Below are 13,942 nucleotides of genomic sequence, written 5' to 3'. Positions count from 1 at the left end.
GTTGCTTCGGTGAAAGAAAAAAGAAATAGCCGACAGCTTGAACGGTTATTTAGAGCCTCCACGCTCGCTTTATTCTTCCGATTGTTGAGGGCTGTGAATGAGGTACGACTGGGGTTAATTGCGCTGATACGAAGCTTTCTAGTTCGCAAATTTATGCGCAATTCAAATGGCTAGTATCTCGCGAGTGCAACGTGTCGGTGAAGAGTGAATCAACTGCGGATTAATATATCTTGTTACGGATTATTTCACGAACAGTTTATATCTTGAATGGTAATGAGACTCGCTTCTTTGCGACTCGCAATTTAATACGTTTGCACAAATTGACAGGTTCGATGTACGTACCTGCGTACATCACTTCCAATTTGTTTGCTTTTATTTGAACGAACACAGAAATTCCTCGAGAACCATAACCAGCCAAGTATGAAATAAAAATGAAAATTAGGGAAGTTTCTGAATTAGATTAGATTTTCACAATTTTTAGTGAAAAATATTTTATTCGGTACGTGAAAATGAGCTTTTTAATGAAAATTAACGACGGTCATTTAAAATGGTATTCTCATTCGGTACGTACTTTGTTCGCTTGTACATTCAATTTATTAACACTCCCTGGTTCGTTTCGTGGACATTCATAGTTCACACGTATTTCGCGGTTTTATATCGCCGTTTTTTTCCCGTCGACATTTATGAAGCTATAAAATGCACACCGACTCCTCCTGGAACAGCGCACTCTAAATTTTACAGCGTTTATATTATATTCAATTATTCACTGCTGTCGTACGTTATCATTTCGCAGTTGCATTCGTTTAGGTTGAAAATTTTCGACAATCCGGGTATGAGAGATTTTCCTTATTAATTTTCTATGGTCAGGTGGTAGTACAGGTAAATATTTTAAACAAGAATATTCTAAGGTCAGTCATTTTGGACTAGGAGTAAGAAAACTTTAAATACGAATTTCTTTTTCATTTTAGAATAATACACGCTATGATTTTGTAGAATTATTTCTTCTGTGATATTTTACAATTGTGCCAAATTTGAAGCAAATCAGCGTCCCGTAACGCATACATCCCCTCGTCAAAAGACGTTAATCTCCCTCTGCACCAAAAACCACCGTCACCCTATTCGAACGCAAAAAATACTTCCATCTTCATCGAAATCGAAGCGGAAGGAAAGAGCAGTCGGTATCAAGAAACGAAATGAAAGAGCATACTCTTTTGGAGCGTGTTTCGCGGGCGGAAGGCGAGCCGTCGAAGCGATCCGGGGCTGCTCGTATCCGGTCGCGGATCGCGCGTTTTCATCTATTAAAACGAGGGAGAGTTTCGCGAGCGGCGGTTTCTCGGCTCGGCTTGGGAAAGGTCGGAAGTCGTGGCAGATCGATGGCGCGAGGCGACGAAAGAAAAGCATCCGCGCGAAAGGGGCAGCCGCGTACAGGCGATGCGACGCGTCTTTATCGGCGGCGGTGTGCGTACCCTCGTCGAGCCGAGTGTGCGCGTCCTCGCACACACGCGTGTCAAAGCGTCGCGCAGAGCCGTGAAGGAAGTAGCTTCGGTTGAAAGGAGAGCCGTCGCGAGGAGAAGAGAGAAGGAGAATACGCTTGCGCGAGCTCGAGAGCGCGGTTCTCGCGAGCGTCGATAAAAGCGAGCGCTCACGGGCGGAGCGTACATTTCTCGCGCGCCTTCCACGCCGGCAACCCGGCCGACGTGAAGCAAACACGCGGCGAATTGTTCAAACGCTATTTTACTTACAATAATTTCAGTTTTATCGCGAGGACAAAATTTATCAGCGTTTGCATCGGTTGTTTCTAATTGAATTGACAATTTGGTGGTTTTGAAAGGACTTTGAAAAAAATAGAGGACTTTGCGGTGATGTTTTAGTGTCACTGTTGAACTAGCGTGACTATTTCATAGTGGAAGTGCGGTGAAGTTTAATGAAAGACGAATCGTGTCGATCCTGTTTGGACCGAGTTGATGGAAGTTCGTGGAGCAGGATCGTGGTGGTCGACGAATTGTTAAATCGTCAGGGGTGAGTTTTCCCGTGACATTTGTTCGGTGAATCGAAGCTTTCTATCGATGCGGTAAAACGTTACTATGTCGGGAATCCCTTGTTGTTGACTGTCTACGAGGAGGGACACGCTACACGCTCGAGAACACGCGCGACGATTTAGCACGATCTGATCGGAGCCGGCAACCAGGTAAGAGATCGACGAAACGTGGAAAGTAGATGAGAGCTCGCGATAGGCTTGTGGTCACGTTTTCTCTTGGGGGATCAGTGATTTTCAAGTGGTGAGACGATTGGTGATAACTTTGAAGGTTCTTTGGTTGAATTTTAACTTGCTTAGTTGATTAAATCTGATTAAATCAAATATTTGACATTTAAAATCTGACAAAAATAATTGTGCAAATTTTTATTAAATTGCTTATACAGAATACAGAATGCCTAATTATGAAGTACAATGAAGTTCAGGATGAAATTACGAAAATTATAAAATTGAGTATCAAAACATTAACTAAGTTTCAAAATTAGCTTATCAGGATCCTGTTAACACGATGATATAAAATCACCACGACTGAAAATGATTCAATTTATTACACAAACAAAATTACCTAACTCCTTCAACAAATTAGCCAATCTTACCCAATATCACCAATTAACTCTACTCTTACTTTCGCACAATCAATCAATTTTTCCTCGAAAACACTGGTGCACTACATTTCCGTCAGTACTCTAGAAACATATCCAGGTGAACGCAAAAACCGTCACGCGATACAAACATCATCGCAACATTAACTCTAGGAAAACTAGAAAGGGGAAGAATTTATCGAGCCTTCATCAGTTATAAAATTGAAAATATATTTTCGTTATCCAGAAAATTGTCGAGATTATTACTGAAGAAATAACTTCAGTTTAATACAAATATTATTTAAGAAATGGGATGTAGGAGGTTTCTTTTCGAAACATCCCAAGGAAAAAGAGAAAACATTCATTCGACGCGGTCGGTTTCTCGCATTTTGCCGCGGCTTAACCGGAACATTTCTAGTAGAAAAGCATCTTATCGAGACGCGTTCTGTAACAGGAAGAGGGTTGCGAGTGTTCCTCTTTGTTCGAGGGAGGCAACTGTGCGGACCATACCCCAGTTCGTCACGGATCGCCCCCTCGTAACGAGCGCTTTGAATCGGACACACTGTCACGTCGAAACACGACGTTTCTAAGTGGCGGTCCTGCTTCATTAAATTCTGTTATCCGTCGGACCGCATTGTCCGCGGACGCGTCCCCGGGACACCTGGCGGTCCGACTGTCCCGACAATGGAACGCCACCCGCGCATTATCTCGCAATTATGCGAGCGTGCCGCCTCGCGTATTCGAGCGATCACCGCCAGGGCGTGGCGGAAGAAGAGCCATGAGCGATCCACTCGTTACGACGCATTGAACCGGCTCGAAAAACGCGTATGGGGGTCGCGAACCTACCTCGAACAGGGTGAATTGTACTGCTGCTGAACAACCCCTTCTACCATTCAGAATCAACTGAAGTTGCACGATTAAAGGGGACGTATATAATTTTGCAATATGATTTTGTGGCGAGTCGTAAGGGACAGAGTGTTTGATTAACCCTAGGCTGGCGGATCCTAGAGATAGCGATCGTTCAAATTCAATTTTATACTCTGTATTATACTCACCCCCGGGGTATAACGAGGCCATGATTTAAATCCCCCAAGAAACAGTACCAAGTAACGTTGTCACACTGAGGGTCGTATCTAGTTAGATTCGAACCTACCTGCAGTATACAACACCTGGATCCAGTTTCCAAAAGCCACCCTTAGTACACAGTAAATAACTATAGCTACCTTCAGTGTCAAAAGGGTTAAAGAGACATAGTGACAGACCTGTCCGACCACGTTACGCTTCAATCTCCACTGGAATAGTCAAAGACTGTAGAATTCGATACGATCGAAGCAATAAGAGCAGCGTGTGCAGCTAGTACAAGGGCGATTCGCCAAAAGGGAAGGTGGTTAGCTGGCAAGATAAAAGGACGTCGTAGGGTGGTTTATACAATGGACGGGAGGAGACAGGTGTGTAGAGGAACAGTATCTAGGCGGTACAATTACCTGGCCGTAGAATTACCTACGGGCTTGTGCATCACAATTAATTCGTAATTAAATCCTTTGGCTAGGAGGCGTGGTCCTTTTCAACAGCATATAGAAACGTGGCTCATGCCCACCGGTTGGGTTGGTGGGCACCCACGTCCGACCGCTCGACGTACCAAACGACGTCGAGCGTATCGTCGAGCCGGGGTGACAGCCGGAAATAAAGGGCCGGCCGTGCATTAGCGTCGACGGTCAAAGGGTCGCTCGAATATCGACCGAGACGGTCGACAGCGTTAAATTGCCATTTGTCGGCCGGGGAATGCCTCTGATTAGTACGCGGAGGCTATCACCCAATATGTCGCTCGGCTGGTGAGATCGTCGATGAACATTCGCTATATCCTTCTAATAAAAACCGAGCCATTCTTCTGATACGCTATCACTACTATGAAAGACCGATAATAACCAGCAATGGAATATTAAATGAAAATCCAGGTAGAAAATTTATTGCCATTTTGGCTACGATTATCGAAACTTTCAGCGTTTATGAAATGTGCAGAAAAACAGGAGCGAAAGAGCCGAAAGACAGGGAAGAAAAGTGTCGAACAAAGGGTCGAGTGGATTGTATGGCAGAGGGGGTTGCAAACGAGTCGAATAGCCGATATTACGGCCCCGGGCGGCAATTCGTATCGAGTTTTCCGTGTTGGCCGACCAACTCGATCGGAAACGCGATCAGGATGGCGAAAGTAATTTTCGGACGATCGAGGCTGATCCGACGATAAGGAGAATGAAGTTGTACAGAGTGTCGAGCGTGAAATTTATTCCGCTATATCTATCCCCCGGCCACGGAAACGGGGGGAGCCGTTTTGCTTTGATCGAAATTGCCAATTTAGCCTCGCTATTAATCGTCTTTGTCGCGGATATCAGTGTACCGATTGGTCCTTGTTCGAGAAATAGAAATTCCTATCGACTTGTTAATTGACGGTGGAAGAGAAGTAGAAGCTGGATTATTTGACAAAGAATTTGATAAATTCAGAGGAATCAATGAAGTCCGATTTTCTTCAATTTTATAACAGCAAGAAGCTACAATCTGATATAGAGAAAAAGGGAAAATACCGATAAAATCGCGATGTCACGCCTGGGGCATTCGTTTCCTATTTCCTTTCGACCTTCTTCATCATCCAGGATCACCGTCGTTCGTTTTAATCGCGGCCAAGTTTCTTTGTTCCGCATAAAACAGTGTTCAACTTGACGACGCTTAATACGCGTGCTTAACAAGGCCCTGAACGATCGGTAGCCGCGTTTCTCGCGCATGATTACCACCTTATCAGGAACAGGAAAATACCTGACGAGATTGAAAGAGCCCCGGTGACTACATAAACATGCAGATGGAACTAGGGAAAAATAAAGCTGTCTGTACTTTTATGCGAGCTCGCCACATCCGTCTTGTCTACGGACGAATGTACATTACTCTGGCCGCCTCGGTTCACCCTCGATTCGAGTTCGCGCTGTCTGCATAGGGAAGCGACGGGGTTGCTGCCATCCCCCGTATAGTCTCCGCCTCGCTAACCCCGTATCCCATCATCCATCCTTCGTGCAATCGTTTTTTCCTTAAATCCAAGACGAACATCCGTTCTTTCTATCTCCATCGAGCCATCTCGCGATTTCTCTTCCGCGAAATAAAGCCAAGAGAAGAAAGCATCCCCTAACGGAAGCTGCAGACTGGATGTTAATCGAACCTCCTTTGCGACCGGTCAAAGCTCGAACACCGAGAGGAATTTAATTGTTAGGAAACACGCTCCTCTGGAATGTATTTGTTGAGATATCAGTGAGATCTGGTATGTTAGTGGTTTCTTGATAAGGCCTTCGTGCATAGACGCACGAAGAGGCAGGAACGTGTTTCTTTTAATTACAATTTATTCGAGGAAAAAGCCGTGTGAACTCGTGTTCTATCTCGCGATGCAAACGACCCGTTTCGAGAGTTTAGAAGTTGTTTGTGCCGGCTAATACGGTGACAAAATGTCTTCATAGATCGATCTTGATAGATCGGGAATGCCATTTGGATGCTCGATAAGGACGGTGAAACGTGCTCGAATGCTGCCGCACGTTTCTTTCGATCACGATTTATTTGGAGATACCGGTGAAAGTTTGGGAGGTACAGGTTTTATGGTATAAGAACGGACCACTCGAACGAGGAATTCGAAAAGTTGTCAGCTGGTACATCGGTAATATGTTTCTATAGATGGAGCACGATCGAAACGCGGATAGTGCGAGTCCAAAGATAAGGAAATGTAGTTTCGAGCTTCTGTTATGGTGGGACTTTATATATTTGTGCAGCTGTATTATCGAGTGCCAGAACGGCCCCAGTATTATATTAATTTAAGACAAACAATTAGCAATATTTTAATTTAATTTTGCATTTCATATTATATTTTATTTCAATCACTTCATAAATTTCTGTAGGTATATTTTCCTCTATGTTTGGAAATTTACTGTGTTAATCTGTGCAAGCTGTGAGAAGTTGAATAACAGATCATTTATAAACTGGTAACTAGCACTAAGAATATTACATTTGGCTGCGTGTTCGTTTCGAAGCTGAAGCATCATTTGCAATTCAATTATTTCGCGTTTGTAAACGCAAATTCAGAAGAAAGTTGCCTCCAAAGGAATCCTCGACGTCTATGGTCGTGCTACCACGGCAACGATTCATCTTTAATGTCTTTGTGGCACTCCGCTTTGTCTTCCAGCTCTATTCTTCACTTTGTTACCGTTCAAGTTTCCCGTCTATTTAAAGTTTCTACTTGCACGCAGCACTTTTCTATTTAATCTTGACTCAAGCTTCACTCTAATTCTTTCAAAAGTCTCTCCCATGGCTCGTGTCGTGTTCCAGCATCGACTGCAATTAGATTATCAGTCGCGATATCAAAGGATAAAGCGCGGCAACAAATCAAAGCGAAAAGCTACGTTGCCTTTCATTTTCGCGAAATCATCCAGGTAAATCACAAAGAGGTCCATTTTAAAATTGACTTCCATGGCTTATCAACCCATTACCGGTATCTGTTTTACCTGCACACAATAGAGTGTCAAAAACTTCATTTTTCATGCACGTTTCATCAAACATGTATTTTTCCTTTGTTTTTCACATTTTCCCTACTACTCTTTCAGCCTGGCAAAGAGTGCTACTAACGATCATTTTCAGTGATGCTTAAATTTCATTTTCTTTCTCAACTTTTTTTGAGAATGTCATGTCATGTCATGTTAGAAATAGTCGTTTTTCCCGTGGTAGTAAAATTATTCGAAACGCGATCGTTTTCCAAAGATGGCGTATCGTTTCTCGTCTCGCTGATAGCGCATGGTGACAAAAGGTTCGCGATCAGAGACACCCAGAAAGGGGTAGTAATATTACAGGTAGCTCTACCGCGGCGTGTAACTTGCAGGTACACGAAAAACGATAGTGGTACGCGTCACACGAGCCACACGATCCATGGTGCTCGTTAAAAAAAACCTCTGTCGCCTTATATACATATCGGAATGGCAGCAGTTCAGAGAAAAGCCTGCTAGGCCGCCTTTGTGGCCCGTAGTCGCGGACTCGCGTGAAACGCTCTGTATGGACGAGTTCCGCTCCCGCTGCGCGCTACCGTCAGCGTACCGCGCCAAGGGAAACGGTGTTCGTAAACTTTCTGTATTTTCATGCAAATTCTCTCGGTTCGTTCGTCTGTTCTTTTTTCTCACTTTATTTCGTTCCGTTCAGCCCCCTTTCTCTGTTTCCTCGTTTCTCAATGCTCGGCCGCGGTGTTCCTTATATTCCTCCTTTGTCCATCCGATTTCTCTCTTTCTCCTGGTGTTCCTTAAAGCGACGTAAAACTTGGCCTCTCCTTTTTCGTCCCCTCGACTTCGCGTGCTTTCTCGTCGAACGTTTTTTCGGTTTGCATGACCGAATAATTAGTAGTCGTCGTACGTTCGCCGACGGGGCCCCCTCCTTTTTTCGTATGCTGCTCGACCAGCATTCGGGACCACCGAAATGCCGTGGAATGCTTTCCACGATTTTCCTCGGTTTTTCGATGCCACGTCGACACCGGGACGTGGTCGAATCAGCACGCGGCCACGAGCTACGATCTCGTACGCTGCCACGCCGATGCTGCTTGAATGCGAATTACTGTTTACGGTTGGCTGGGACCGGTGACCCGAGGGCTTCCACGTTTACTTGATTGGTCTGGGAGGGTTGGGCGCGATTAGGTGGGCGCTTCGAGGAGAAATTCGAAGGTTGTATCAAAGCAGGTTCAATGCTACAGATGATGGTCTTGAAAATTTCAGAATATTTCCCTTATTTCATTCCAATCTTAGCGGGTTGAAAAATGTTTCAATATAAAAATTGTACGATCTGATAGAGTGAAAACATGATTCAAAGTTTTTGATATAAAAGTGTGTATTCTTGAAGTAGGGAATAAAAAAGAACATTCTTTTTCTGAAATTATTGAATAAATTTTTCCACCAGTTTTCTCGATATAATAAATCAAAGGTCTCCTAATCGATAAGCTAGTGTCCAGCCTTCTTTGTGTAAATTTTCCCCCTTGATACACCTTGCATTATCGTACCGTAAAATACGCAGCCGACCGAGGGGAAGCATCGATAAAATCAGCAGAAATTTGTTTCGAGAAAAACTCGATGCCGGAGCGTTATTTACCTAACGTCGAAAGGAAGTGGAAAGAAGGAAGACGAGCTACGAAAGGGAGGAGATTCAGATTTTGATGTGTAAAGGGGAATCAGCTCTCTCTCATCTTTTCCCGTAAACATTCAGGAAGACCAGACACGTCGAATTCATTCGTGAATAACACGTTTGTTCCTTCCAAAGAGGATTACGGGTTTTCCTGCTCGTAAAGATTTCGGCCCTACAGTTAAAAGCCGTCGCTTTACGCGTTCCCGAGGGAATCTCAGGACCTGACTATGCATCCACAATTTCAGAACGTTCTTGTTTGGGATTAGGAACGCGTTCGCCACCTCTGAAAATAATATCATTCCACGTTTTTAAGAAAGAAAAGAAAAACGAAGGAGAAAGAAAAATTAATCGGGCAAGGTGTTTGAATAGACGAGACTTAAATCCCTTCGGGGACGAATAAGTCCTTGTCAAAACACGATTGGAGTCGCTTTGTAAAAGCCTGTCACCGTAGGATTTTTCGTCGACCATTTTGTCGCCCATTTCCGACGCCTTCTTCGGCTTGTCGATCAAGATACGACAATTCTTCCTTTAATCCGTGAAACTTAAAGTGTCAAACGCTTTGGCTTCTCAAGGGTGATTAAGTCGCTTCTTAAGGATAGCTGTGAATTTCTTAATCTACTTCAAAGTAATTATTAATAATCGCAGTTTAAGATGACTTTAAATTTAACTCCCAAAATTCTAAACATTTTTACAAATTTTTCTTTTATAAAATGTTTCAATCATATATTGGAACCTACTCCAACTCTTCAACTAATAATAGAATATCCGGTTAAGGGTTAATATATCAGTCTGTACATGAAACTCATTAAAATCTATATCTCCAATTCGATTTGCTTGAACCCGAAAAAAAGAAGAATTCTACCGTGTTCATAATTTCCATCAATATTTTCTTGCACCTCGATGTAACGCAACTAGAGTTCCATTCAAGATACTCGTCCGAGCAAATTGTTCGCCGATAAGATCTTCGAGAAGCGATTATTTCCATCGGTTAACGAGCCACGAAAGGCCGTTAGCCATCGGCGATATATCGGGAAGGAAGAAAGCTGATTGAATTAATGTGTCCGCCGATGAGAAGGCGGGAAAGGGATGGCGATAGCGGATGGAAGAGGGAGGAAAATAATCGAAAGCGCGTAGCTCGTGTAGCCGGTCAGAGAATATCCATTTTATCCGTATACCGGATCCAGAGGATTGTTCGTTGGTCCGATCGTGTCCTGTCCAACGTCGGTATCCCGTCGTGCCTTGGTGGCTGCCACGCAAGCGATAGGTATCTCGTAACCGAGGATAAATTGGCATTATTTATATGCCCGTCACGCGCTTCATTGTCTCGTAGCTCGGCGAGTAGCTCGTTCGCGTAGCCGCAATAAAATAATAAAACGTCTGTCTTCCCTTTTCTCCTCTACACTCGCGGTATCTTCTTTCTTCCTCGCCTCCCTTTTCCGTCTATCGTATCTGGTTGAAAATTCCCTATGTACAGTAGCCTTTCTCGTCAAAAGGCGTTCTTATGCATCGATCGTCGAATGCGAATCATCCCTGCTCTCGGCCGGAAGAGGTTCTCTCTGACTTTGTCCAGGATTCCGGCAATTCTCGCGGAGCGAACATTTCAGGGTGGATCGAGGCGAACGGGATAGGAGAATTTAATTTTCTAGTTGATACAAAGGTAACAAGACGTCGTTACCCAACTTTGAGCTCGTTACCACGGCCGTGTATCACAGAAGAAGAAATTTCAGAACGTTTCCCTCTTTGAACGTCGGTCTGCCTCTCTACCTCCTCCCCCTTTCCACTTTTCTTCTCTCGCTCGTTCGCTCAGCCTTTTTCTTTCCATATTCGCAATATTCCCGTGGCTTCGTCTCGCGAGAGCTTTTTAAATCGTACCCAGCCCGGTTGCGCCGCGTTACCTTTTTCCTACGGCGAAATGATAAATTAATTCTACCCCCGTAATCCAGCCAGCGTCGCGCAGCAAACCGAAAAGATTTCTTTCGCTCGACGGAACGTTCCCTTCGGAGATTTATCGCAGCCAACCAAGCTCCGAGTCAAGGGAGAAAGATTATAATTCCCGGTCGTCGTACGGCCCCGATAAAATGGTCCCGACGAGAAGCGCGGACCTGCCCGAGACTCCGCTCGAGCGGACCTCGCGAGAAAAGGAGCACGCGAGGAGCAGGAAGTCCGGTATAAAAAAGGGGGACAGGAGAAGGAGAAAGTGCGAGACGGAGGTAGCGGACAGGGAGGACCCGTGTCTAACGCGGCGTGAAATCCAACGGGCACGCGCCATTTCACTTAGCCCAAGGCGGCTCCTTTTCCATCGGACCGACTACTACTTCGCTGCTTCTTCCTCTCCGCGAGCTTTAACCTCTGCACCTCATTGTCCCGTCGCCCGGGGTCATCGATTCTTCTCCGGTGGACGCTTTACGCTCGTCACGAGGATTCACCGCGCAAAAACCACGTTGCTCCCTTTTTGAAGCCCCCGGTTCGAGGATTTTTGTAGCAAACTGCTGTGAGATTGATTTCATTGCTTAAGAAAGAAAGTGACTTTCTGGGCTACTTTGGTTAATTTTCTTGTGATCTTAACCCTTTGCGGACGATCGATTGTTCAAACATATTGTCATGGTAATTTATAATTCCGTACATATTGCATTATATTCTTGATAAAAAATACAGCTGTAAGCTCTACTTTTGCAATAAGAAAATTGTCATTTTCTTGAAACGAAGTTTATTTATTCAGATTTGAGAAAGAGGTGTATGTTAATTAGCTTGATTATTAGAGGATTAGATTTTTATTGGACCTACGTGAAAACTATCTAGGAGTGTAAAATAAGGGTGTAGCTGTATGTTATGCATTTTAGGGTAGAATATTTATTTGGGTGTACACGGAAGTAATAAAGCCATAAAGTCTGCAAATCTGGTGGCCACATTTTCCAAAAGAGATTCCAATTTAAATAAAACTTCGAATTTTCTGCAACATCTGTCTCCATAGGTTTATTGTTACCACGTGTTGTTTTAAGACTGTGAAGAATTTTAAGAAACAATTTTGTAGTTCTATGATTATTTTCATTTAATTGAATTTAAATTAGTTGTCATCGACAGATGAAAAGTAGAAAAGAAATCGATAGAACATTCAAGATACGTTCGTGACTCTAATAGCAGAGGGTAGTTAAATATTGAAATATGAACCAAGGTGGAAGATTAAGAGTCTATTACTTACATTTTGTGGAAACCAGGATAGCTTGATATTCTTCCGTAATTACTCTTCTCACGGTAAGTCAATGTAAACCGAAGTCTAATTATTTCTGCTGCGATACGCCAAGCGAAGTACAAACTGCGCGCACTACCCCTCGCGAGCAGATATTTAATCCAAGTTTAATCCAAACCCTGGCACGAGTAGAATGCAAATAATTACCGCAACTATGGTCGTCTACGGAAAATTCACAACCTACCCGGTCTTTGTTTTCTCGAATTATAGCGTCTGCGAGCGCTAGACATTCCATTGTTTCGCGAGGGTGCAACGAAAGTGCCCTAATAAATTTTATAAACTTGTACCTCGCCTGCATCGTTTCTGCAATGTTCTGGTTATCCTTTCTTCTATAACTTGCCCCTAAAATTTTGCTTATTCCGTTCACACCATTGCTGATTATTCTCCAAAGTTATATACCAATTAGATTCAAAGCACATTTCTCTATTATTCCTTTCCATAAAGAGTCAACGAACTGTACCTAGTCGTTGATTTTTCGGAACCGACTAAGCGCAGCAAACAGTGGTTTTTGCAATCGTTGCAATAAAATTGTTTACACGCGACGATAGCCGAGGCCTGGTTAAAGGAACAATACGACGCGAGCGTTGAATTTCCATTTAAATTTTCGAGCTGAACGCGAAAATGGCCTCGGGCTATTATTGTACGCGATAAATCCGTTTGTTCTCTCGTTGCCGGTTTTTCAAAAGCCGCGGGAACTCGTGACGCGGGAAATAAAACGAGAGGCTCGTACACCCCGTAAAGTCCTTTATATGCCACCGAAATCGTTAATAGACTCGGCAGTGGCTGTAACAACGGGAATGTAACCGGTCGAATTCCACGGACGACCCGGCTCTGCGACAGTCTGCGCCATTGCACGCGATAAATTCTCATTCTTTTCTCTCTCGCGTTCTTCCAATCCACCCCTTTCCATTATTTCTTCTCTCCTTCTTTCTCCGTCCCGTGTACACCTTCCTATATACCGTTCGAGAGTTCTTTTCGCCACGCGGTTACCACGGACGGAGGGTCGAGGTGTGAACGAAGAACCACAAGTACCCTGGAAAGTGGCAGCCCTCCTTTACCCCCTTGTAACCCGATCTCCCTCCAGGACAACGGCTTGCGGACGAGTTTTACACGGTTACGCATTTTCCTCCCACGTTGCGGTCGACCGAGCCAGTCTCGTTCACCTCGCGGACGTTCGACGGGCTACGATCGGTCACGCTCGATCGGATCGTCGACGCCCTCTCCATTTACGAAGAAATCGTTTCAAGGCGTTCGAGTCCGCGATCTGGCGACTAGCCAAACCCTCGCGCCGCACCGTGCCCGGAAATTCAGGTGCAACGAACAATTGGCCACACTGCCAACACGTTTCGTTCCACGTATTACCTTTCCCAGCCGTTACATCATTCTTGCCGTTGCTTTTTACGAAGACAGCAATTGGTGATCGAAGATGGTTCGATTAATACTTCGAACAGGATAGGGGTAATTATAATAGTAATGACCCAGATGATGGGTGAAGGATAATAACATAAATTTTCTTTAAATGTCACAACATGGGTCCAATGGACCACCATGACATTATTAAGGTAATATTTAAGATTAACATCGCAAGGTGTTTTATACAAATTTCCAAGAAGTCCCAACTAACGCCAGCCTCTTTCCTCGAAACGAAATGAATACATCCCCGTGGAAGCAAAGACACGGTGGAGAACGTGCCGTATTGGGCGAATAAATCGCGCGATACGCGTATACCGGTGATTTAGTAGCGATAATTCCGTAGAAACGGACGGATTAACGCGGCCGATTCGGTGGATTTATCGGTCGGCCGATGAAATTTATTAGCGGCGCGTCGGGATCCTCCTTTCCTACGAGGATCCGCGATACACGGGGATACCGTTAATTAAAGAAGATTATATCCACGCTTTC

General features: G+C 44.2%; 1 protein-coding gene across 2 annotated transcripts in view; it reads left to right on the top strand.

The window, feature by feature from the left end:
* The window catches only part of LOC114876847 (frizzled-2-like), a 97,026-nt gene that overhangs the window by 23,191 nt on the left and 59,893 nt on the right, over window positions 1-13,942 (top strand). Inside the window, exon 1 of one of the 2 annotated variants that reach the window (XM_029188716.2) lies at window positions 1,683-2,188. The exons of the other annotated variant lie outside the window; for it this stretch is intronic. The gene's annotated coding sequence lies outside the window, so the exon portion shown is untranslated. Of the gene's footprint in view, window positions 1-1,682; window positions 2,189-13,942 lie in introns of those variants that run through there. 2 annotated transcript variants of the gene reach the window in all.

This window comes from Osmia bicornis, chromosome 6 (assembly GCF_907164935.1).
Source record: "Osmia bicornis bicornis chromosome 6, iOsmBic2.1, whole genome shotgun sequence".
Taxonomy (NCBI): domain Eukaryota; kingdom Metazoa; phylum Arthropoda; class Insecta; order Hymenoptera; family Megachilidae; genus Osmia; species Osmia bicornis.
This window is presented reverse-complemented; position numbering and strand designations above follow the sequence as displayed.